The sequence below is a fragment of the Cupressus sempervirens genome, chromosome 5, assembly GCF_028749045.1.
Source record: "Cupressus sempervirens isolate cs-2001-9-10 chromosome 5, ASM2874904v1, whole genome shotgun sequence".
NCBI classification, from domain to species: Eukaryota; Viridiplantae; Streptophyta; class Pinopsida; order Cupressales; family Cupressaceae; genus Cupressus; species Cupressus sempervirens.
The window spans coordinates 989,669,388-989,694,868 of NC_143122.1; the positions used below are offsets into that span (position 1 = coordinate 989,669,388).

Below are 25,481 nucleotides of genomic sequence, written 5' to 3' on the forward strand. Positions count from 1 at the left end.
CAAGGATAGATCCTATTTTTGGAATATCGACAGTGTCATTATGTGAATAGTTTGTGTGCTTCTTATAGCTTAGGGATTGGCATCCTAATTAATTTTTGTTATTGGCAAGATGTAAGTTACTTTGCATTATTGTGAAGTGCATGTTGAATGGATCTCAAATATTATATTTTTATATGTTGTTATGGTTATAGCTGGGTGGTGGCTTATTATCAAACAGTGGTAAAACTTCTACAGACATTTGAATACTCAATGACATTGCATACGATATTTTGTTAAAGCTTTGGCTGCATTTGGAATTAATTATGTTTAGTTTAGGCTATGAAGTATCTTAATAGCATTTAGGGATTGTTTTGAGATAATTTCTTGGAAACAAAATCTTTTTTATACAGATATATTTCAATTTATGATTGAAATGGAAGTTGTTTCATTTGTGAAGCCGATTTACGATATATGTTTGATGATTTGTCAATTAAAGTAAGAATATCATATGTATATTTTTTAATTATCTTGGCCAATTCGAAGGATAAGCTTAGTTTTTTATAATAGTAGAGATAAGTAGTATAGTACTACAACTGGTAAATATCATTAAACTGACGTAATAGTTTAGTTATATTTACGAGATCGTAATATTGTAGTATTTATTTCTGTTGTTAAAATAACCTAAGTTTACTTTCAAATTTGACAATAGAAGATGAGAGTTCTAAAAGATGAAGAATGTAATATCATGAGAAAACTAACTTGTTATTTGTTGCATGTGCATTCTTAGAATATCTGATTGATGTGTATTTTAAGGATAGCTGTAATGAACATATATTGAGGTGGCTAAATATTGATTTATCCTATTTAGTTAATTAATTTAGTGATAATTTTAAAAATTAATTGGGTGGGTTAATTACATACAAAAGATAATTGGCCTTACCTATGACTTAAATGAATAAGGTTAAGTACAGAGAACAAGGCAAGTCTCTATTGCGTCATTTCATGAGTACTATAGAGAATCCCACTGTGTTGTCTATGGGCTTACCATATACGGATGCAGTATCTTAGCACCATAGTGATGACACCTCAGTATATATATGGTTCAATAACTAGTTATTCTTAGTGCGAGTTTAATTTTGCATTGTTAAGAAGATGTTACTTCTTGCATAGTAATTTTAGAATTGCACTATGTTATGTGCTTCAAATATTTGCATTATGGTTTTATATATGTTTATTCTTACATGTATGCAGGTGGACAACGCTTTTCAACTCAATGTGTACTAAGCCCTCTTTGTGTTGTGTTGCATTTTGTGTATGTTTTAGGTGTTCAAGTTAGATAACTAGTGCTAAGGAAGACTATTGAAGTTACTTCTTGAAACTGAATTTGATATTTGAAAAGTCCATATGTTGGACTTAGGTGTCTTTGAATGATACTATTCTTCATTATTGTACTGAACTCATTATGTATTAACTTCATTATGGAAATTTATTTAGATGATATATTCTTATATTTTGAGGTCTTTGAATTGAGAATGATTCAATCATTGTACTTGTTCTTGTAATATGATGATTAAATTTTAAAAAAAATTATTCATTGATTCTTTATGTTTGTTCTTAGTTTTTATCTTTTTTTTGTGTAGCATTACATTGCTTTTGTGTTGGGTTTGATTTGGAGGGATTTTAACTTGTTCTTGATGTATTCTTATGCTTATCTTGAGGTTTTGTTTTTGAGGGGATTTCATAGGGATTGTTTTGGCATTACTCACCCTTGGATAGGGAAGAAGTGGCCATGTATGGGGTAAGGGCCTTAGTTGGACCTCAATGGTGTAGAGTCTTCTCTCATGGTGAGAGGAGGGAAAGAGGGTAGGGTGTATGGGCCCCTGCTTTTCATCACATACCTTGTTTGATATTGTGAATTCTTGCATATGGAAAGGAATGAAAATCCTTGTGGAAATAGCCTTGAAAGGACCTTGTAGAAGAATGGAAGTTCTTGAAGTTTTAGCCCTAAAAGGGCTATTTTATGGTATGGTGATTGATGTCTCCCATTGAGAAAATCCACCTGCCCCCTAGTTAGGTTCTATGTTTGGACCTATTGTGTAAAATTGGTTTAGGTTGTATGCTTGAATTGCTCTTGATGTTGTGATGCTTTACCCTAGGTGAGCTCTTGTCTTCTCCTTGTTTTCCCTTGAAGAATTGAAGATATTGGAAGAAAGAACTTGTGAAGGATTTAGAAGAGATTTCATTTGAATTGTAATATTATGTAAAATGTATTTGAATTTTGATGTATTGGCAAAGACATCAGGTTTTCTTACTAGCTATTTCCTAATGGAGCCTTGAACCAGGATGAATAGTAGAGAAAGAAAAAGATTATGAAAACCTCCTTGCATTGCTCTCATGTGATTTCAAATTTTGCATATGTATGTGAGAAAATAGAATGATAAATAATGTCTTTGAATTATGAATTTTTAGGTTTTCAATTATGTTAATGGAAAGCAATTTGATATGTTGAAGTTTCCAATTCAATTTTTAAGTATTAAGGTGAAATAAAAATCTGACATTGTGATCACAAAGTTATCTCTCTCCTTGTTAAGTTTCATAATTGACAAAATCAAGTTTGATTAAGAATTATGCATCACCTTGAATTTTGAATAAATAGAACATACACCTTGTTATTTGATGATTGATAAAACATAAATTATAGGAGGAATGACAAAAAAATTATAACCTTATGCATACCCTTGTATTAATATGCTTGTTAAGAAGAAATCAATGTTACCTCAAGGATAGAGGTCACTAATTACATAGCAACAAACCATTATAGCTTAATGAGAAAATTTTTCCTATGAAAAAAAAAGAACACCCCAAGGAGCAAATTTTCTCTCTAGAGTTTGTATGAGATTTGCAAAAATTTGGCCTCAAAGGCAACAAAGAATATTCTTGCTTGATGCCCTTCAAAATAAATAAAATAAAATAAAATAAAATCTTTTACAAATTTTGTTGATGCAAATATACATTATAAAATTAAATTTTAGGTGGCAATAGTTATTCTTGTTAACATATCCTACCCAAAATCCACCTAATAATTTTTTTGACATTACTACCCTTACCATCTCCTAAACCCCACCTAGAAACCTTTATCCTTTTATCCTATTTGGAGGTCAGACGTGACTAGCTAACCACCTGCCTATCTGATGTGTGACATTCATAACATATCATTTCAATAGGTGGGGGTGCAAAGGAAAATTTCATTAAATTAACCCTTAAATTCTATCCCCTTTCCCCCAATTCATTTTCTCTTTTCATGCCTACCTTCTATCTAATCCAACTCCCTCTTAGTACTATCCTGTCAGTGTCAGACCTAATTAGGATAGACTAGTGTTCTTTTTAAAAATAAATTAATTGGGAAACTAAGTCTGCTCCACCCCTTCCCTTTAATACTTGTACCCAAGCAAATCATTACCCCTAGCCAACATTGGATTGGAAATATTTTTAAAAATTTCCACTCCCCACACTAGGTTAGTGCTTGGAGCCATGCACCCAAGTGGGGAAACGTGCACGGGGGGTGTCTTTGGGTGATTTGAATGGGTAGGTGAGCGTGGGGTTAGACCTAGGAGATGTCTATTGAGCATAAAATATGCACTTGATGTGACTGTTTCTAAATTTTATTAATTAATTTATAAATCACATACCAGTAGTTCTGTGATTTATAAATTAATTAATAAATTGTAGAAACAATCACATCAGGTGCATATATTTTGTTGTTTAGCCACGACTGACCTAAGGGTGTACTTAGTAATGTTGTAGTAGGGTTAGTGTTAGATCATGATGGATGGTATATAGGTTAGTATGATTAATAGTAAATTTAATTGTTATTAGGTTGTTTAGACTTGGAATTGTTTTTTTTCTTTGTGTTAGTATAGATGTTTAGCAATAGTTTTTAGAAAGTGGGTACTGTGATTTTAAGATAATTTTAAATTAGTTAGTTCTAATTTAATTTATGTTATTAATTTGTTTTATATAATTGTAAGATTAGTTTGATTGATTTTAATATTGTTAATATTAATATGGACTCAAATTTATAATAGTGTTAAATAAAGTTTAGATTTACCTATAGATTTAAGTGAAATTTGTAGGGTCTTGATTTTAAATATAAATGACAAATTAATAAATTTGATTGTGTCTTAGTATGTTAGAGAATTTTTTTTTAATTTAAAATGTAGATAGAAATTTTGTTAATAATGTTTATCTCTTAGGGATGTATATTAAAGGTTAGTTTAGATTTTGGAGTTAAGTTTTAAATTTAGTTAGGATGGGCTGAATGGTTAAAGTTAAATGCTATCTTAGAGTATCGAATTCTCTTAATGTTAGATGATTTAAATCATAACAACTTTCAATTTATCAAGTTAACGAAAGTGTCTAGTTAATTAGATCATTTTTAGGGTTAGTAGTATGTTACTTGTAATTAAATTGTGTCTAAAACAAGATTATGTAATTTAGAGGTAGATGTCATTCTATTAGTATGTTAGTTTAAATCTACCGATAGATGTTGTGTTATGTCCAATGTCATCCTTAGGAGGTAATATTTTAACGCTTTTATTAAAACAAATTGATGGATTATGAATTTATGTAATGGATTAGTCATTTAATTTTATTAATGGATTTACTAGAGACTTTCAGTTCACCTTAATAACATCTTTTGTGAAATGATCAATCTGCGTCGTAATCCTATTATTTATCAATGGTGATCTTGCATCTAGCTTCTAAATAACTTTGGTTATCTGATTCTTAAACCCCTCGGACAATTAATCCCTTTGTAGTTGAACATTGAAACCTTTGATGACCATATTAACTTATTTTATCATAAAGATTATATAAATAAATTAAAAAAAAAATTTGTGCATTTTTGGTCCATATATTTTTGGCATGACATTTTGGTATCAGAGCACATGTTTCAACACTAGGAACCTTAAACAAATATGCTTCTGAACTTATCTAAAGCTTTAATTGTGTAGGATGCGTCCTGTTACTCAGAGCAATCGATGAGGCAGAGGTCATAGGGTGAGAGGTGGTAGAGCAGGACAAGAGGATTGACCACCACCTCCACCACCGAATCTGAATCAAGATATTTTGGATGCTCTATAGGCATTGATTGGCATAGTCTAGTAGAGGGTAGCACCTATAGTACAGCCAGGGTAGTAGATTCTTAGAGGGGAAGCACAAGTTCTCAAAGGAGGCAGGGCCAAAGATAGAGAGAGGAGTAGGAGTCCTCCACCAAGGTAGGTTGAGGGTTAGGGTGAGCATGAGTGTGAGTCGATACATTAGAGAGGACCACCATTCAACAAACCTCCTAGACATATAAGAGATGATATCAAAGAGTTGATACAACTCGAACCACCACACTTTATCCATTCCATAGAAGGGACAATAGCAGAGGCCTAGTTACAGAGTCTTCAGTGATGCTTTGGATTATGTCCTTATGGGAGTTATTTGAAGGTGCATCTTGTAGTTCATCAGTTGAGCGGAAATGCCTCCAATTGGTGGCATCAGGAGGAGACTATAGGAGGAGCGAGGATGGATACCCTCACATGGGAGTCATTCTTAGAGAGATTCAAGGAGAGGTACCTATTTGAGCACTTCAAACAGAAGTAGATTGAGGAGTTTCACTCTCTATATTAGAGGGGTCTCATCGTAGCTTAGTATGAGATCAGATTTCTCGAGCTCCTTCCATATGTTGAGTACATGAAGGATGAGAAACTACAAGTGCATCGATTTATCATGGGCCTGAATTTCTCCATTTAGGACCCAGTTCATATGGCCTTTCCTACTACCTTTAGATAGGTAGTGAGGTTGCACTAGTTGCAAAGGATACTTGGGGTGGATAGGAGTCACAAGATCGATCTCAGAACTAAAAATCTACCCAGAAAAAACCCCCTGGAAAGGAAATTAGAACTATATAGCAGGGTCCTATAAGGGCCAACAGTCCTAGCAGTACAAACCTCAGCAGCAGTAGCAGAAACCCTCACAAGGTTATCAAGGCTCCAAGCCCAAGCAGTGGCATTCACAGGGTTCGAGGTAGGATTAGAAAGTACAAACCCCATAGTCATAGCCAGCGAAGACTCAACAGTCTTCTAGGGGTGGTTTTAGTGGACCTAGTAGGTCAGGAGGCCCACAATAGTCTAGATCATAGGGTATACAATCTTATACATGAGGACCATGTTACACTTGTGGTGGCATGGGTCATATTGCTAGGGAGTATCCTCAGGCATAGTCCTCCAGTGGCTAGAGAGGGGCATTTTTGGAGCCAATAGTTAGTGACATAGGTAGGTCCCATAGAGTTTTTGTAGTAGTTGATAACCGCCAGGTCGAGTATTAGGCTATAGTTATTAAGGCTATAGGTAGTATACAAGGTAGCATGGTTACTATTTTATTTGATTCTAGAGCTACTAACTCATTTATATCTCCTTTTATTATGGAGCATTGCAGGCTAGTGGTAGTTAGACAGGATGTCAGTTGGGAGGTAGAGTTAGCCTCAAGAGCCAGGGTGTCAATTAGTTCCATGGTGCATAGTTACCCAATTCAAATTGGAGACATGTCCATGATGTTTGATCTATGCATCACCCCTCTAGGTTCTTATGATGTTGTTCTTGGCATGGATTGGCTTTATGCCCACAGTACCAAGATGGATTGTTGACAGAAGATGGTGGAATGTGTGGATGTGGATGGTATCTCTAGAGTGATCCTTGGGGTTAAGAGACCCATATCCCTTCGTATGATTTCCACTATGCAGCTTAGATGGTGCATGCAAAAGGAATGTTAGTTATTCGCTATCACCATTAGCTATCATGGAATTATTTATCAATGGTGATCTTGCATCTAGCTTCTAAATAAATTTGATTATCTAATTCTTAAACCCCTCGCACAATTAATCCCTTTGTAGTTGAACATTGAAACCTTTGATGATGATATTAACTTATTGTATCATAAAGATTTAAAAAAAAATAAAAAAATATTGTGTTCATTTTTGGTCCATATATTTTGGGCATGACAGATGCTAAATGGGCAAGAAGTCTTGACAAGAGCATTCTTCCTTAGTAAATCTTGGTATCTTGGAAAATTAAGAAACAAAATTGTACATCTCAATCCATAATAGAGGTAGAGTATGTGGTAGAAGTAGTCAACTATTCTAACATTGTTTGGTTTAGATAACTATCAGAAGGAATGAAGGTAGAAAGAAAAGATCTAGTAGTCATATGTGGTGATAACACCAGTACAATCAATATATCAAAGAATCTAGTGATGCATTTGAAAACAAAGCACATTGCTATAAAATATCACTTCTTAAGAGAATTGGTGCAAGATAAAGAACTTAGATTGGAATATCTGAATACAAAAGAATAGGTTGTAGACATATTCACCAAACCATTACCTAAGGATGCATTCTTGTATTTAAGAGATAAGCTAGGGGCCATTCCCCTATCTGAAGCTCACTAAATGAAGTTTAGTGATGCATCAACCAAAGAAAGTTGAAGATCAATAAGTTTATGTTGTATTGACAAGGGCATATTGCAAATGGATCAGTGTTTAAGGTACATTGATATTATTAGTATTGTTTTCTTTGGCATGTGTTGTCAAAGAAGGAGAATTCTACTATCATATCTCTTACAAATTTTTCATAAAGTGGGAGAAGTTCTTTGAAGAGATATAAAAAGGAATAAACTTGGTAGAAGAGTGTTGCACATACAAGTTTTTTGATAGAGGGAGAAGCTAAAGAGCTCATACTGATAGAGGGAGTCTTGTTCTCAAAATTCCATTTTGCTATGACATGTTGTGTTTCCATAAATGTCAAAGAGGGAGATTGTTGGATACAATTGATTAATTGTGTGTTGTCTTTGATGTTACAGAAATATCATATCATTGTCAGTCAGTGCATGCCAAGCTCACTCAGTTAGTGAAGATAGTTTTCTATATCCACTAAGCATTCTTGTGTAGAAGACAGTGTCTACAAAGTCCACTCAAGCATCAAACAAAATCATGTAGAAAAAGAGTGTTAACTAACACTAGTATATTAGGCCCCTATTTTTGACCAAAATGTTCAACCAAAGGCCTCTTTAGGTTGTTAAATTTATTTTTTTTTTAAATGGGCCCAACAGCATCAAAATTTGACCATGGTTAAGTTGATAGTCAAAATTTTGACCTTCCAAACATATGATGTGATAATAAAAAAGGGCAAGGTAATGTTCATTTTGTTTTCACGCGTGCAACTGCAGTAGGCCGGAGTTTGGCCTAGGGTCAATAGGAGAGGAGAGGTTTTTGGTTATACTTCTTTTTTTGGGGAAAGAAAGAAGTAGAAGGAAAGGTGGTGAAAGATAAAAGGAGGAGAATTCTATTTTCACATTTGAAATTAGATTTAGGTATGTTCATGTGGGTTGCTCAATTTCTCTACTATGCCTTGATGTTTCTTCTAGTGCTTTGTTCTATGGTCTTGAGGTGTGTTGGAATTGCTGAAATAACTAATTAGTATTACAAATACATCTATTTATTTCTTTTTTTCCATTTTTTTAAAGTCTTGGTGGAGTCATCTTTGAGTTAGGATGGATATCTCCATGCTTAGAATGATAGTCATGCCTTGATGTTGGGTGAGATTTAGATCATAAACTTGGGTTTATGAGGACTTATGCTAGTTAAATTTACTAGATTATATTTTCTATATCGTTCTTTTGAATTCAATTGAATAAAATATATTTGTTTAATGTTTGAGATCACACCATTATCTATAGTCAGGATGAGAGAGCTATAATTTATCCATTTTCTTGTTTATAGCTCTCTCATTCTAAGGATGGATCATGGAGTGTGGTGTAAACTATTATGCATATAAAATCTTTAGAAGAATGACACAGTTATTAGTTATCATTATTTATGGACTATGGAAACCTAATATATTTGATGGATTATACTTTTCTAAAGCTATCATAAGGAATGAGTCTAGGTCATGCCCTGGGTAGATTTTGGTGAAAGAAATACCTAAATATCCTTGGCTCTTAGCTAAAGAGGTTCTCTAAAACTTCAACAAAACAAAAGACTGTTAGACTTTCACCTAGCCTACACTATTTCTATATGCTATATGCTCTATTAAATTTACCTAGAGCCTACACTTGGCTCACTCAGTTGGAGTAAGCGACATGAAAAATTGGTTATGTTAATGAGATGGTAAAATGTCTTTGGAAGAATTGAACATAAATTTTTACTCTTAGGGCCCTTAGTGAATATGAAAATTACCTTTTGAGCTAGGTCAAATATACTCTAGACCTTCATTTGACTTGCTCTATTTTTGTATTCTATATGTCCTATTAAATTTACCTGGAGTCTACACCTCACTTGGTTAGTTGGAGTAAAGTGCAGGATGTTTTGAAAGTATTAATGAGTGTGAAAAATGTCTTTTCAAGATATCAACAAGGATTTGAACTATGAGAGCCTTGAATGAATATACAATTTAGCTTTTGAGATCTCTGCTATAAAGGCTAGCAGATTTTTACAAATAATGAGTTATTGTACTCTATTTCTTTCGAGATCTCCACTATAAATGTAATGCCCCACCAAGGGATCCAAAAAATTTCACTAAGTTTGCCAAACAATTTATTTTTAAACATGAAAGATAAACTATTCATAACATTTTCATAGTAACAAAAGCAATAGAAACAATTTGAATAAAAGTACACATAACATACATAACAAGTTACATTCTTTAAAGATCCCTTAACGTTGATTCACATCTAAATTAACTATTCATCTAACATCACATCCTTATGAAATAACAATGATACATCCAATGTTCTTAAACAATATACAAGTGTCCTTTTGTAATTACATTTCAGATTGCTCAATCATCCATTGTACATGTCACAAGGTATGAAAAGCTTAAAAGAATAAACATCCATGTAAATAAAGTACATCATCATCCAATATTAATCTATGATGCAAAAAAGTAAATAAAACCACATATCATACATGACACATCATCATAGAAGATATAAACACCCATCATAAAAGATAACCATATATCACAAACATAAATAACTAAGTGCACGATTCCTCCCAACCGTTAATAGAATCATTAGACCATCGTGGATCCTAGCCATCCCTCCATGCGTAACATTCCAAAGCACTGAAGACATCATTAGTATTATCATAGTAGGAATGTCACTCCTAAAAAAATCCTACTAACATGCAAAGTAAAGCATAGGATATCATCATCTAACATATGCAAATCATCAATATAAGAAACATACCAGTAAATACATCCATCACAAGGTATATCATCTATCATAATGATCCAAGAAAAGAATGAAGATAAATACCAATCAAGAATACTCCAGCCACGGTGTCTCAAACGAATCTCAAATGCTAAGAGTGGAAAAATACTACTACCTGACTGCGTGGAACCTAAGTGGTCCACTCCCACCGTGCTGAGGAGATAATCTCAAGTCCCAAACAGGCTATCAAAACCACATAGCATAAATCTCTATAAGTCCAAGAATCCTAAAAGTACACTAACTAAAAGGTTCAATCACACAAAACTGACATCTAATTCTCAGAGGCACAACAATGACATGTAGGAAACCTACTCTGCAAGCAGAAAAGTGTCATCACATTTATCATGTACAAGTTACCCTGGCAGTTAGCTAAAGTTCACGGGTCCATACTAATCTCATGCGGCCACTAGTATCCTCTCATACTAACAAGGCATACTACAGAATGCATGGTCGCAACCATGCGTTCTCACTACTCCCATCCTAGCCTGTACAAGTGCTCAAGGCATGGGCGAGAACATCAAAACAATTATGTTTTTAGATTCATTTAATCCCCATTTAGTGTGTAAATATTATCACTTATTAACCAAACTTACAATGAGTTACCCTAGCAGCCACTTAGGGCCTCGACCCCCATTGCAAGCCGCTTCCCGACACTACAAGTAGATTACCTACCCTAAGCTCATGGAATCGTAAATCACCACAGTCTTGTACAAGTGACTGGAAAGAAAATCCTAAAGATAATCCATAAAAAGAATCATCAAATATTCATGATAAAAGCATCAAATATCCATAATAAGAATCATCAAATCTCCAAGATAAGAATCATCAAACCTCCATGAGCATCTGGAAAAACATCCATAGAAAATCATGACCACAATAGTTCTCTATTGGCAACTGAAGGCATCACTGATAATCATAAGTATCCATTGGTTCTCAATAACCAAAATACATCTCAAAATAAATCACAATATCCATTGGTTTTCAGCAAGCAACCAAGAATATCTCAAAATCATACTAATCGAAGACTCCAAAATGGTTGAGTCAAACATGTCACAACATGACATCATCAAGAAATAAATAAACATTTTAGTCTCATCATGGCGACTAGAAAATAAACCAAGAATAACTGATCGATGACTCAAAAATGATTAGCTCAAGTGTCTCATACACATACATCTCATCTTCACACATGAAGACTGATGAACAATATCAATCAATAAATACAAACATTTCATAGAGCATGCGATCACATTACTATGGTTGGGCTTATAAAGATCGAGACCAAATAAGATCAACATGCCATCATATCTCATAACCCCTGAGCCTCTGAACAACCTAGGACTGGTCAACACTAGTCAACCCAAAATCTGAAACAAGAAGCATATAGAATACACGATGCAAAAATTTGTTTTGGTTTACTAAATTCACATAGTTGATTCAAGTGTAGAGGTTTCCAATTTTCTGTTTGCAAGTATACTTTCAAGTGTTTTAAGTTTCATCATTTGACCTACAAGTCAACCCAATTGTTCTCTGATAGCATTATCCTTCCATTATTAAGAATTACATTCTAAGAATAACTTAAGGATAAATATTCACTAAAAATGATCATCATTGACCTTTAATTAAATTTTTCTCTATATTTAACCATGATCCATAATCTAATTTATTATCCTTTCAACTTTTCTAGGATCATTATTCATTATATTATAAGAGGACCAATTATCATTCTTTGAATAAGAGATCATAACTTTATTAAAATGATCAATTAATCCATCAATTAACATAGGTATACCATCCATGACCTATTATTATTCTAATAACTCTTAATTAAGAATTAATTAAATATTATTAAAATTTAAGCCTCTTAATTCAATCATTATCATCATTGACAATCATATAATATCTAAAGTCATAATTCAAGTCATAAAACTTATCAACTTCGATATAGATAATCTACAATCTTGTTAAAAGAATTATGTTAATTAAATCTCTATTACATAACTTAATTATTAATTAAATCTATTTAACTCTCATTCATTGCTTTAATTAATAATTGCATAACCATAGCAACATTCCAATTAATATCAGTTGACTAATAACTAACTATAATTCTGTAATGACCACATTCATCATTCTTATATGAATACTGATGTTTTCTTAATTAATCCGTATCATCAATAACCATTTAGATCATTATACTATTATTTACTAATAATTTGCTAGACCCAACAAACATTAATAAATAATAAACTTATCACAACTATAAATAGTCAATCTAGAGAACCTTTACATAGAACTTCATTAGCTAGCTCTTAATACCATTAAGGTATATCAATAATATGCAATGTATTAATCATAACAATAATTCAAATCATAGCTATGTTATAACAAGGTCAAAATGTAACAATGACCAATTGTCCAATATCATTAAAATTTGAGTCTCTTAATTTAAAATCATCTTCCTAATATAAAATTACCATCTCTAAATTATTTAATATATATTAAATAGTATTTAATATACATTAAATAAATATAAAAATTCCACTCTATAAACTATATCAAAATCTCTTTTCTTTTAATTTTCTCTCATTTAAAAATCTATTTACTTAGATTGACTAATAATTAATTACACTTCTTCTACTATTAACTAATCTTAATTAAATTTGATTTAATTAGATTAGATAATAAACCATATAAAACTAATGCATATTAATAAGATTCTAATAAGGGAAGATTGCAATAATATTATTAATTCATTCCATGCTTTGATATATTATTTTTGTGAAGTTTAAGCATAAAGAACTCTTGGTTATGGGAAATAGAGAAATATCTGTCCTTGAATAAAAAAAATCTCAGTATGACGGCCCTATCTCCCTAATGAACCATTGGATCGGGCTGAAATTGAAATATGTTGGAGAGGGCCAAGTTGCTCCAATTCTAACTTGAGCGATCAAATAAATTTGATCTCGATAAAAAGTTATGAATGACTGAGTTCGGGTCTATCCAAGGGGCAGCGATAGGACAATTTGTGATGAATTAAAAATTTTCTCTTAAAAGGTAATTGTTCTCTAAATTTATCCAATAATTTCACTAATGGATTTGGCCATAAATCTTGAAACCATTTTCAAATCTATTTCAATTTGATTCTAATTCAAACCCAAACCCGTTTAGATCTAATTTCTTCCTTAATTGAATCTAGGGTTTTTCTAATGTTTTCTTTGAAACCAAATAAATTACATATCTAAATTCTAATTTCTAAAAATCAAAAGGAGTATTCAGACACATATATTAGACATGATAAAGACAGGAAGAGAAATAGTGCAAAGAGAATATGCGAATATCACGAGTGCACTTGGACACTAATGCTAACTTTGTCATGCCTTAGAAGTTCATAAAAAATGTCTTCCTTCTCCAACATTCGCAATTCCTCTAAGATCCAAGCCAACCAAAAACCTCCAAGTGACTAGAAGTGCTAGAAGAAGCATGGAAGTATATAGAAGCATATGAGCATGTAAAAATATATGAGCATGTAGAAACATATGAGCATGAAGGAGCATATGAGCATAAATAAGAATATGAGCATGTAAGCTTGAAGCTTCCATTTTTAGCTTGAAGCTTGTAGCTTGTAGCTTCCATTCAGCTTTGTCTCAAGTACACTAGGAGAGCCTCAATTTAAAGGCATCTAAGATGCATCTAGAGTGTCTCTAGAAACAACTAGAAGATAAGCATGACAACCAAGCATGAGCCTTCTCCAACCTTTTGGATGAGTCTTAAGGTTGTAGACACCATGTGCTCAAATAAAATGCTAACTTCTAAGTGTAGACAACTTGTGCATTCTTAGAGTGCAAACTCCAGTGTTGTCTACATGACAACTCCCGAGAATTTGCCAACTCCTATGTGAGAAAATATTAAAATAATGCACATTAATTAATATAATATTTACTTTACTCTTTTCAATTTAATTTATTTATTTACTAAATCTCATGCACTAACTTTAATAATTCCACTTTTCAATCTTAATATATTTATATTTTAGACACATGAAATCTAGAATCTTTTAATAATTTTAAATATATTTTCCACTTTTAAATTTCATTTTTCAAAACTTAATTGCTAAAATATTTATTAGCTTTAATAATAATATTATTTATTCATTTATTTGAAAATGAACTTCAAATATATTATTATTAAAATAAATATTGTCACATTCCAACTTTTAAAGTTTAATTATTTTATTTTCAAATTTAATTATTTTATTTAATTAATTTCTTAATTAATTAAATAAAATAAATATTAAAATACCATTTTAATATTTCTATTAAATTAAAACATTATTTAAATTTTTTTTTAATTAGGCTTAATTAATAGAAAATACTCCAAAGACTCACAAGGTAAAAATATGAAAATCTATCATAGCCAAAATACATACAAAATCAAACCAAGGGTTAATATCACGAATTATGTCATCTGACATATTCGGAGGGTACTCAACTCGGATACTTGTCCTAATTTTCCAATTAGAATAAATGGCTTAAAGGGTTGGGATTTGGACTTGAGAATTTATCTCCCCTCTCTTATCATTGAGATAATGTGATAGGGTACGCTCATCCTGGCAATTTAGGGAAGTCGATACTCGGTACCTGCAACCTGCATAAAAACCATGCATGTACAAGCACGATATATACTAAACTAAATAGGCAATGACAGAAAGTGGTGCAACGTGTAGATCTCGACTAGCAGGTGACTATGATTCGCTTCTTTAACCACATCAGACACGCCATACAAAAGCAAACACACAAAGAAAACACACACACCATACACATGCAAGTATGGGGTAAGTATCCATAAGAAAACACATATGATAATAAACCATCTAGCTAATCATCATTAATAACTGCAAACACTAAAAATAATCATCACGCATACATGAAATGTAAAGTCTAAGTAATCTCATCACATAATAAACTGAATCCATAGCACAATATCTGATAATCTCAAAAGAATGTTGCTAACCAACAACATAAAACTAGCTCTAAAAGAGTTGACAATGATAACAAAATGCGAACTAGGGGCAGGCACTACAATAAAAGCCTTCAGCATATAGCTATTTTCATGGGACTTTGCGCTCAAGCTTTATTATTAGTTCTTTATTTATTTAAACTTGGTTGCTTTGAATTCACAAAGATTTGGGTGCCATGATTAGATCTTCTAACAAATTCCCATGTTAACTAAATCTTTCTTGGTTGTTTTAATCTATAGTTTAGGAATTGTTGACTTTATTTTCTAACACTTCTTTTGGAAATGATTCAATTGGCTCTTCTTTTTTGATCATAAGGACTTTTGGGTTTTTGATGGTATAGGTGCTATTGATTTTTGTCAAGAAATAGTTGAATTGGCTTAGGGTAAGTGTTTTGAACTAGTTCATTGGGCGAGATCTTTGTAGTTTGATCATAATGGGCACCAACTTGAACAATGATTTAGTGTTCCTCATGTGTAGCTTCTGAATGAGAACAGGCTCAGTGAAATAGCTCGCAAGTAAGTGTTATTTCTAGTAATTTTGGACATGGTATTGTTTTAGCATGATAATGCAATTGAATAGCCCAAGTCTCTTTTTTTCTTCTTTTGATGTTTAAAATACTATGACTTTGCATTGCTTAGGTTGGAACAAGAGTCTTGTTGCTACTTTAACATGGAATATTTTGAATCCCTAGTTCTGACTAGAGAATGGGATCAAGCTAACAATTACCTCTCCAGTTTTACACTAGTCAAAGAGAATTCCACTCTAGAAAAAACTTTCTTGGAGATCAAGAAACAAAAATATTTAGAAGCATTGGACATGTAAGTAGTATTCTCTATTGAAATTTGACCTATAGTAGTACTTGTTGGATGTGTTGTGAAATGCATTTACTACATGAACACTAGACACCTTATTTTAACAACCTCTAATGATTAAGAATTCATATTTTTTAGGATTCTTTTGTCATGAAAATTGGGCTTTGTGTTATCTTTCATCTTTCTATTTGTAAAAGTTGATTTTGAGTTTGTAGTTTAAATTTAATGCTAATTGATGATTATTTTCAATGCCCACATCTTAGCTACTAAGATTAAGTGCTATCTATGTATTCTAAAGATATTCATGGTTCATATTGGAGAATGTTTGTGGATTTTGTTTGTTTATTTTCTAGTCATTAAATATTTTGTGAATTTTGTAGACAGTTATTTCCATATTATGGGTTTCTGGTTTTAACTACATTAGAAAAACTTTAGTTGAGATCAAGAAATGTAAATATTTAGAAGCACTAGACATGTAAGAAAAATTCTCTATTAGAGTTTGAGCATAGGTTCAATATAAGGTTAATTGATGATTCTGTTCACTACTTCTATTTTTGCCATTGGGATAATGCTAGCTTCTTATTCCCAAACTCTTCATGGTTCATATTTGAGATGTTTGCAAATTTTTTTTTTCATTTAAAATTTCCTAGTTTTTTCATATTTTGTGATATTGTAGACAATTATATCAAGGTTATGGGTTTTAGGTTGTAATTTCTTTAGCTATATTTTTATTATACAGCATAGAGTTTTTCAGGTCAAATTTTTTATTAGTTTTACACTTTTTCTAGGAAAGATTATGCAAGTGCTATGGAAATACTTAGAAAGGATCTCAAAGTATTTGAACATTTTAATAGTGGCATTTGAAAAGAGCTTATAGATTTAGTACCTCTAGGAAACAATAGGTAGTGCTTTGTTTTATTACTTTTTCAAGCTGTCCCACTTTCTGTTTTATGTGTTGGTTCTAATTTTAAAGCATAATTTGGTTCAATGTAGGGGAAATGAGCAACTTTCAAATTATGGGGATACAATATCTCAATGAAAACTAGTTTTTCTAGACCTACAAATGTTTATAAAGGCCAACCCTCAAATTTGCAATAAGCTGAAATTTCCACACATTGATACTTGTAGGTTAAATATCCTCATAAATCAAAGGTCAAACTTCTCTACTTACATTTCCAATGTTTCCAAACTCGGTTAAATAAAAACTATTACTTTTTGATAGTTTTAAGCATTGCATTGTAGAGTTGTTGGAAATATATTGCACTCACTGAAAATAGTATCTTCAAAGGAGAGATGTTTGATTGACTTAAGGAACTAGTTAGTAATAATTAAAAATTAATCTAACACCAATTACCTCATTCCAGAGATGAATCATGATAAAGCTTAAGTAATGTGATTAGAGTTTTATTAAATGGAGTCAATTGCATGTTTGTTAATCACTTTTTAATTAGCAGTCTGCAAAATGTTTGAAAACAATTCTACCTATTTGGATAGTGCAATTTTTTAATTCAAAAACCCATTAAGGGTCATATTTTGTACTGCAAGAAGGGATTGTTTCTATTTTTTTTTTAAATTCTTACAACTAGAACATAAGTTTTATATGCCTATTTTCCCAGTCTAAATTGGTAGCATCAACATTGCAAACACCCTGCTTCGATTCCTGATATTAGAACTTTGTTTTTTGATCACATATGTGCACCTTCTGGTGGATCTCGAAGCCACAAAAATAATTCTTTTGTTGGAGTGATTCACCATTGTTTTCTTTATTTCCTTGTTCCTTTAGATGCTGTAAGTTGCATTACTAGACAATATTTGAAACAAAGTTATACCCACTCCATATCTTAATTGTTCAGGTTTTAGGTATTTCTTGATATCATGCCCTCTGCCAGTAACACACCTTTCCTCTAATTTATTAAAGTCATTTCCATAGGGATTTGATCTCTCTGGTAGATTTAGGTTGTCTCTTATAGGATGTATGGAAAATTTTGAACCTTCCATACCACATCCTCCTATACCTATGGGCACAGACAATGCTTTCCCACCTTAGAATGGAGGTAAATATTTAATGAGTTTATAAAAACATAGTTTTTCAATCAATCAATTTCTTAGTCATTCATGAATTTTTATTATGGGATATTGGTTTCTTAATTACTTCTCCTTCTTCATATCTAAATTTTCTTCGTATCTGAATTTCAATAGGATCTCCCTCCTTTGGCAAGGAATAAGCAACCAAACAATGTATATTTTTTGATATGTTTTAGTGTGTGATGACTTTAGCAGGTTTGTAGAAGAAAATTAGAGCACCCACTGCAAATATTGCTAGATTTGATTATCAATTTGTGACTCCTATTTTTTTGAGGCTTCTAAGGGCCAATAACATTATGAAGGTGAGGGTTTTTTATGCAGATCCCCTAGTTTTGGAGGCTTTTGTGGGCTTTGGTGTTTAGGTCATGGTGGGCATTCCAAATGACATGTTGAGGCTTATGAGCATCTCTTTCGTAGCTATAGGCATGTGGGTTCATGGTAATGTCACTAGATATGCCTTCAAAGTGGGCATTGATATTAGGTAAAGATTTAAAGATTTTCTTTCAATGGATGTTTATGATTGATCGGTTTTCAAGAACTAGAATTTTTGGTCCTTTTTTAACTTTTCAAGAATTTGTCATCTTTATGTATCATGTGTCAATTAGTGCTAAAAGCTAATGATATGGATCCCAAATTTTAAGATAGCAAGGGGAGAAATAGACCATTAGATGTTTAGTATAAATGTTGAACTTGGTATTCAGGTAAACAGGAATGTTGTTGCTCCTTGACCTAGGATCTTTCTTTTTTGGATTCAACACATTAAGAAAGTTGCCTATTTTTATGACCCATGTTAGAACACACCTTGTTGATTTGTTTGGTCATATTTAACCCCCTTCCATAAACTTATATTGGAGCTCATGAGGGTGTTTTGTAGATGAAAGGGAGTGAGTAGTAAAAATTGTGCATTAGTCTACCATCGAATTTGAAATCTGGTAAGAAACTTTACAAATCTCTTAACTTAGTCCCATTACAATAAAGAAAGAGGGTCATTGACAAAGTGTTTATAAAGCCATCACTAATTAGTTTCAAGGTCTCATATCTCCATTATTTTTAAACATATGGTGTACTAAACAAGAGCATAAGTGCTAAAATACATGTGTCAAAGATGGAGGCAAGGTTGTTTAAGTTTATAGCTTTGTTTACATCTTGATAGGGTGTATAGGTTTACAAGCTCACTTGATAGCTTATCCAAATTTCATGAGTTTAAAGTTCAAGAATTGGTTTAGACTCCTCTAGAGCTAATAATGAAGAACCCAAAATAAAAATACTACATTTATCTCTTAGTAATTTTTTTATCACAATGATCAACATTGGCATATTTTAGTGTCGTCATTTTATGATAAGTTGACATAGATGCCATTGTGACCATTTCCAAATGTAAGAATTACAAAGATTGTTCTTACAACTAGAATCATCAGGTAGTAGCTCGCTAATGCCATTTTAAAACAATCCTAATCTACCCACCTTTAATAGATTTTATCAAATTCTTCTATATAATTTGAAATTTTGAGATAAGCTTTGCTAATGCATAATTATATAACTCATGATATCATTGTACTATGACTAAAATTTCTTAAAATGATTATCACTAAGTTGTGGGAACATATAGTTGTGTTTTAGTGATGGAAGAGTGAAAACTTTTCTTTTGTTTTAAACATTCTTAATTGTGCTAGAAATTTGATTTCTATCTCAAAGCTTAATTATTTAAAGATGCAAGCAACAGTTGATAAGTTTGTTTGTAGGTTAGTAGGAGAGAATTTAGAATTTTCTAAAGGATCCCATATAGAGATTTTGTATAGGTTGAATGTTGTCATTAATTGCAACTTTTCTAATGTAGTTGATTTCAAAAATACATTTGTATTGTGTTTGTGCCACATTGGAGAAAAATGGTTTTGGATGGGTGGGCTTTACAATCCTACTTTTAAATGCCTAGCAATATTGCAGACATCCAAACAATGTGTAATCCAAGATTCCTTGAATAATTTTGATCTGTTCATTGAATATCTACTTGTATAAGTAAAGACAATTCTTGGCTATGAGTAGGTGGACTTTGCAATCTTGTTTCAAAATGCCTATTAGCACTGTAGATGTTCATGCAACACAATGTACAATGTGCATCAAATAATTTTAACCTCTATTGAATATTATTCCTGCAAAAGAATTCAATTCTTGTCAAAAAAGGACTTCACAAATTTTCATCTGAATATTCACCTAGCAATAGTGTGTAGTTTAAGATGTGATATATTATAATCCTTCTGATGCATATTTTCCCTTTTAAGTAAATTCAATCTATTTTTTGTTTAGTTCTTAATAAGTGGAAAAATGTATTAAGGCTTTTGTCCTCTTGTCTTATGTTGAATCTTTTATGGGAATTTTTAACAATCCATAACATCTCCAACCTACACTAAGAAGTCCATTCTTCACCATAACACTTAGTTTGTAATATAAACAAAGTAGGTTGTTTCACATCAAACTCATTAAAAATAGTTTCAAAATCCAAGTTGAGCTTCTCCTAGGGGACTAAAAATCATCCTCTTGGAGTGAAATTTATCATTTTTCTTACCAACTCTTTTAGAAAAATGGCTTTTTGATAGAGATTATTTTAGTTCTCTCCTAGCAGTTGGTAAATAATTACAATAGAGATTATTTTAGCTCTCTTCATTTAGTTTGATTAACAATGCTATTGTACTAAGCATAGAATCCTATAGCATGTCACTGTTTCCAAAATAAAGTATTAATCCAAATGTTGCATGATATATTATATCCATCACATTGTAGAAATTTGGTCTACCCTTTAGAATCTAGGTAGTTCAACCAATTTTCCCTATCCAAACTATGATGTGATTCAGAATAGATGCATACATATGTTGTACCTATGGCATGTCTGAAGAAATATAATATTACTCAGCTTTTTTGCAAGTTTGTGAGACTGTCAAGGTCTAGTTTGCCTAATATATCTAAATTTTAGTAAAAGCAAGAAACAACTATATTTTAGTCCAAAAGAAGCCTATTCATTTTGACAGAAGTTTTTCTCGATGGTAATTTTGGACACTTTAAATATCATGTTTATGAATTTAGTCTACAGTAGTCTCAAAATATTAAGGGCATAGTGATTGCCTAGTTGCATCTAGCTCTCTTTGATTGGCAGGCATTAAATTACATATGGTAGCAAAGATGCTTATAAGTAAAGTTATTTTTTCATGGTATTTTAATCACATGGAAATAGGATTATTAGTATTTTGATACAATAATTGCTTCTTCTCTTGCTTGAATGGTGTTCTTATTTGAGAAAGTGTACCTCTCCATATTGTGCAGATATTGTAGTGATGAGCTATAAATGACAATCATGATCTAGTTATTGGGGACATTTGAATACCTAGGGATTCTCACCATTCCATCCCTTTTTTATTAAGAGGGAAAATCTATCTATGATTCTATTAATTTTTATAGATTTAGTGATTAGTACTCTTTATTATCATTTCATGAGCACTAAGATATGATCACTTTTGTGCTCTGATGTAGGAAAGCATGTAATCTTCTCATTTAAGGCCTTTCCTACTTTACTATGCTAATTTATGCCAAATTGCTTTAAGGTTTGATATTTGTGGGAGACATAGCAATGGGATGGGTTAGGAGGAAGAAAAGGAGAAGAGAAGAGTTCAAGTATTCTTCAAATTCAAGCAGTTAATTTTATGTCTATTTTTTGTTGTTGTACTTGAGATTGAAAATAGCTTCCTTTTCAACTAATTTCAAAGCTTCATTTGATTATTTTCCCATTTCTCCTTAGAAGAATAAAGGAAGAGCTAGAACAAAAGCTCCCAAATAAAAAATAAATAATCCTGTATGCAAATATGACAAAACATCAAAACTAGATCCAAGAGCATTTAATCAATAAAACACTTGAGGCCCAAATACAGAGTAAGGTAGAAAGAGGTATGGTAATGTGTTCTCTAATTTGGAAGAGTTATTTTATAGAGCTCCTACATAAGTTTTGTTCCTTTATTAAATTGTACTATTATCCATTTAGCCAATCTTATTTGCTTGAATAGTAAAAGATTGGTATGACTTCCTTCATCTATTTCAAGCACAAGCATCAGAACAAAGCTAAACAATTTGATGATTCAACTAAGAAAGAACTGCAACCATCCTAATCTATTAAAATCATAGTTTAATCAATCAAGTAAGGTTTTAATTAGTAATTGAGCTTGGTTATTTTGAAACTAATTACTAGTGGGACAAATTGATTTAGTGTTATGTCTAACATTGAGCTTTCTCTTCAATTGATTACCCACTAGTGGCTCTATTGGTTTAGTAGTGTGGCAAATTTGGCTTATTAGATAGACTTATATTGCATTTGAAAGCTCAAAAAAATAAGGTACCAATAAAAATTTGCATTAGTTAACCTTCATTTTTATTGTGCCCTCAAGTTTCTTGTACTAATTTCAAGTAACACAGCAATCAAGAGAAGAGTTTGCTTGATGTTCTCAAGTTCTATGTGCTTCTGCATTTTAGGGCACGCACTTTTTAGTTTCTAAAAATGATTTTCTAATGGTACCAAAATTGTACATTGATTACAGATTTTGATATTTTCTCAATGGACGAAAGTTCTAGACTTACTGGAATACTATCTTTAAGCATGTGCAGTTTTCTTACAAATTCATTTTTAATGTTTTTTCAATACAAATCAATGATTTTAATGATCCAGAAAGAAAATTTTGTATCTTTTTGTTAAGGACACGAGCTGGTGGGCTTGGGATTAATCTCACTACTACAGATACCTATATCATTTATGATAGTGACTAGGTAAGATATAAGTTTACATCTTATCATATTAGTTTCATTGTGGTATGCATTTTTAATGCTTGTTTATAGAGTAGAACAAATTATTTATTATGCAAGAACTTTTTTTTATGAACTTGCATGGAAGATTTTTTGTATGTATTTATTGTAATTATATCATTATAATAAGTTTGATTATGTAGAATCCTCAAATGGATTTGCAAACAATGGACCAATGTTATAGGATTGTACAAACAAAGCCTGTACATGTCTATAGACTTATCAAGGCTCATTCTATGCAGGTAAGGATTGTTTGTTTAATTGTTGGAGACTACTTGGAAACTCTAATTAGTGGAATTCTTATTAAGAGAGATGGAAAATCTATAGGTCTATGGTATTCCCAAAGGTCTCTTTTATTATGCCTATAAATCTAGATTGTGACTTAGGCATATATCATTAGTAAGTTTCTTGTGTAACATCTATGATGTTTGTAATTGAAAAATAATTGAAACTTCTCAAAGAATGGTTAAAAATTCCCAAAGGTCTCTTTTATTATGTAGGTTACTATGAGAGTTGGTAGTGCAGGTTAACACAAGCAAAAAATTGCTTGCGAACATTTAGAGAATAATAAATGCCATAGTTATGGAATATTAGGATATGTGGTACATTTTTCAAGTCCTTGTTATAAATTGACCTCTAATGAAATTAGGTGCTATCCTTGAGAGAAATCTCAACATTTCTTGGAGCATTGTTATGAAAATTATACAATGATCTAGGCGAAGTATATTAGGTTTCTATATTTTGGGCAAGGGTTGGGGAACAAAGTGGTGTATGCTACAATGTTCAAAATACATTCAATTTACTTTCCATGATTGGTGGTTGATGATTTTCCAAAAATAGGCATATTTTCAAAAAAATTGCATCAGTAATCTCCATTCTTTGGCTCTTCTTGTCTCAATAGGCTAATCATTGTTGTGTAAATGTCTCATTGTAATGGTGTGCATACAAGTGGTGTTTGGTGTTTTCTATGATTTTGTATTGTACTCTCTTTCTAATTTATTGAAAGAATTGGCATGCTTCTTGATATCTAATTTAATCAAACAAGATGTGACATCCTATCTTCACCATAGCATGTAGGAGTAGAATATCCACCATGTCCAAAGAGCTCTACTCCAATATTTACTCTGCCTGAGACGTAGCCAATAACTTCTTTTTCAACTGAAAGGCATCTATGGCTTTTGAGGTTTCTAGCCTAAGGTATGCATTTTATAGGAGTTTTCATGTCAAGAGAGGTTTAGCATCTTTGATATTTTGATTTTTGTCTTCTAAATATGGTGGGAATCATATTGGTTGGTTTGATTTGTGGATTTCTTAGTTCCTTTAATTCTATTCAACATGCTTTTTAATTATTTTTTCTCATGTTTTCTATTCCATGCCTGCCACACCTTTCACTTTAGTGAAATATCATTGCCAATTGTGACATTATTAAATCCAAAGTGCCTAGCCACTTATTCAAAAAACATAGTTCAATTTATAAATGTTAATGCATGTGTCTATTTTATCAAGAATATGAATGAGATAAGGAGACTTGTATACACCTTAAGTGCCATCTAGAACTAATAGTAGCATATTGATTAACAAAAATAAAATGAAAAATTGACTCATCTCTGGAAGCATCACAAACTCATTTCTAGAAGCATAACAAATCTGACTCCTTTATGTGCTAAACAATATTGCTAGTTTACTTTGACCTACAAGATTATTTACTTCGCTTATTATTATAATAATCTGAGGAACTCTTGGCCTTCAAGTCCTATAAATAGTTCTAGTTTGCTATTTTTTTAAAACATAATTCATAAATCACAATAAGAAGGAGACAGTTTTGAAATTAGGACTTTCTATTTAGGGCTTTTCAAGCTTATCTATTTGTTGGCTATCATGGTCCTATAAGTTGTTTGGACTCATTGATGTTATAAAAATATTGATTATTCATCCATTTAATCATGAAACAAGACTTCATAATTTGAAGGTCAGGGTCACACTACTAGACTCTTCATCAGATAAAAGCATGAAGACAACTGATGTAATAATTATGTCCAAGATTTATGCTTTAACATAATGATGGGTCTAATAATAAGATTGAAATGTGCTAATCCTAATGGAATTTTTGACAAAGAATGAAAAAAGAAAATGAAGCACCAAATGAAGGAACTAGCCTCAAGAAAAGAAGTTGACCACAACAAATATCTTTTGAAAAGGAGCATGAATGCCAAATTTGAAGACTATAACTGATGTGGCTTCAATGAATGTTGCTAAATTAGATGAGTTGATCAAGAAATATTCAATTGAGATCCCTAGTAGTAAAAATGAATTGTATAGAGATCCAAAGCCAAAACCTATCACTGAGTTACCAATGAAGATTTTCCAAACAAAGTAGTTGTTTGATAAATCATCAACTAAGGTTTGAACATACATAGAAGCAACTCAGTAGGAGAA

At 31.8% G+C, this 25,481-nt stretch overlaps 1 pseudogene; it reads left to right on the forward strand.

Annotated features, from left to right (window-relative positions):
* LOC149559247 (uncharacterized) overlaps positions 1 to 23,575 on the forward strand; it is a 64,182-nt pseudogene extending 40,607 nt beyond the window's left edge.
* The last annotated feature ends 1,906 nt before the right edge of the window (positions 23,576 to 25,481 follow it).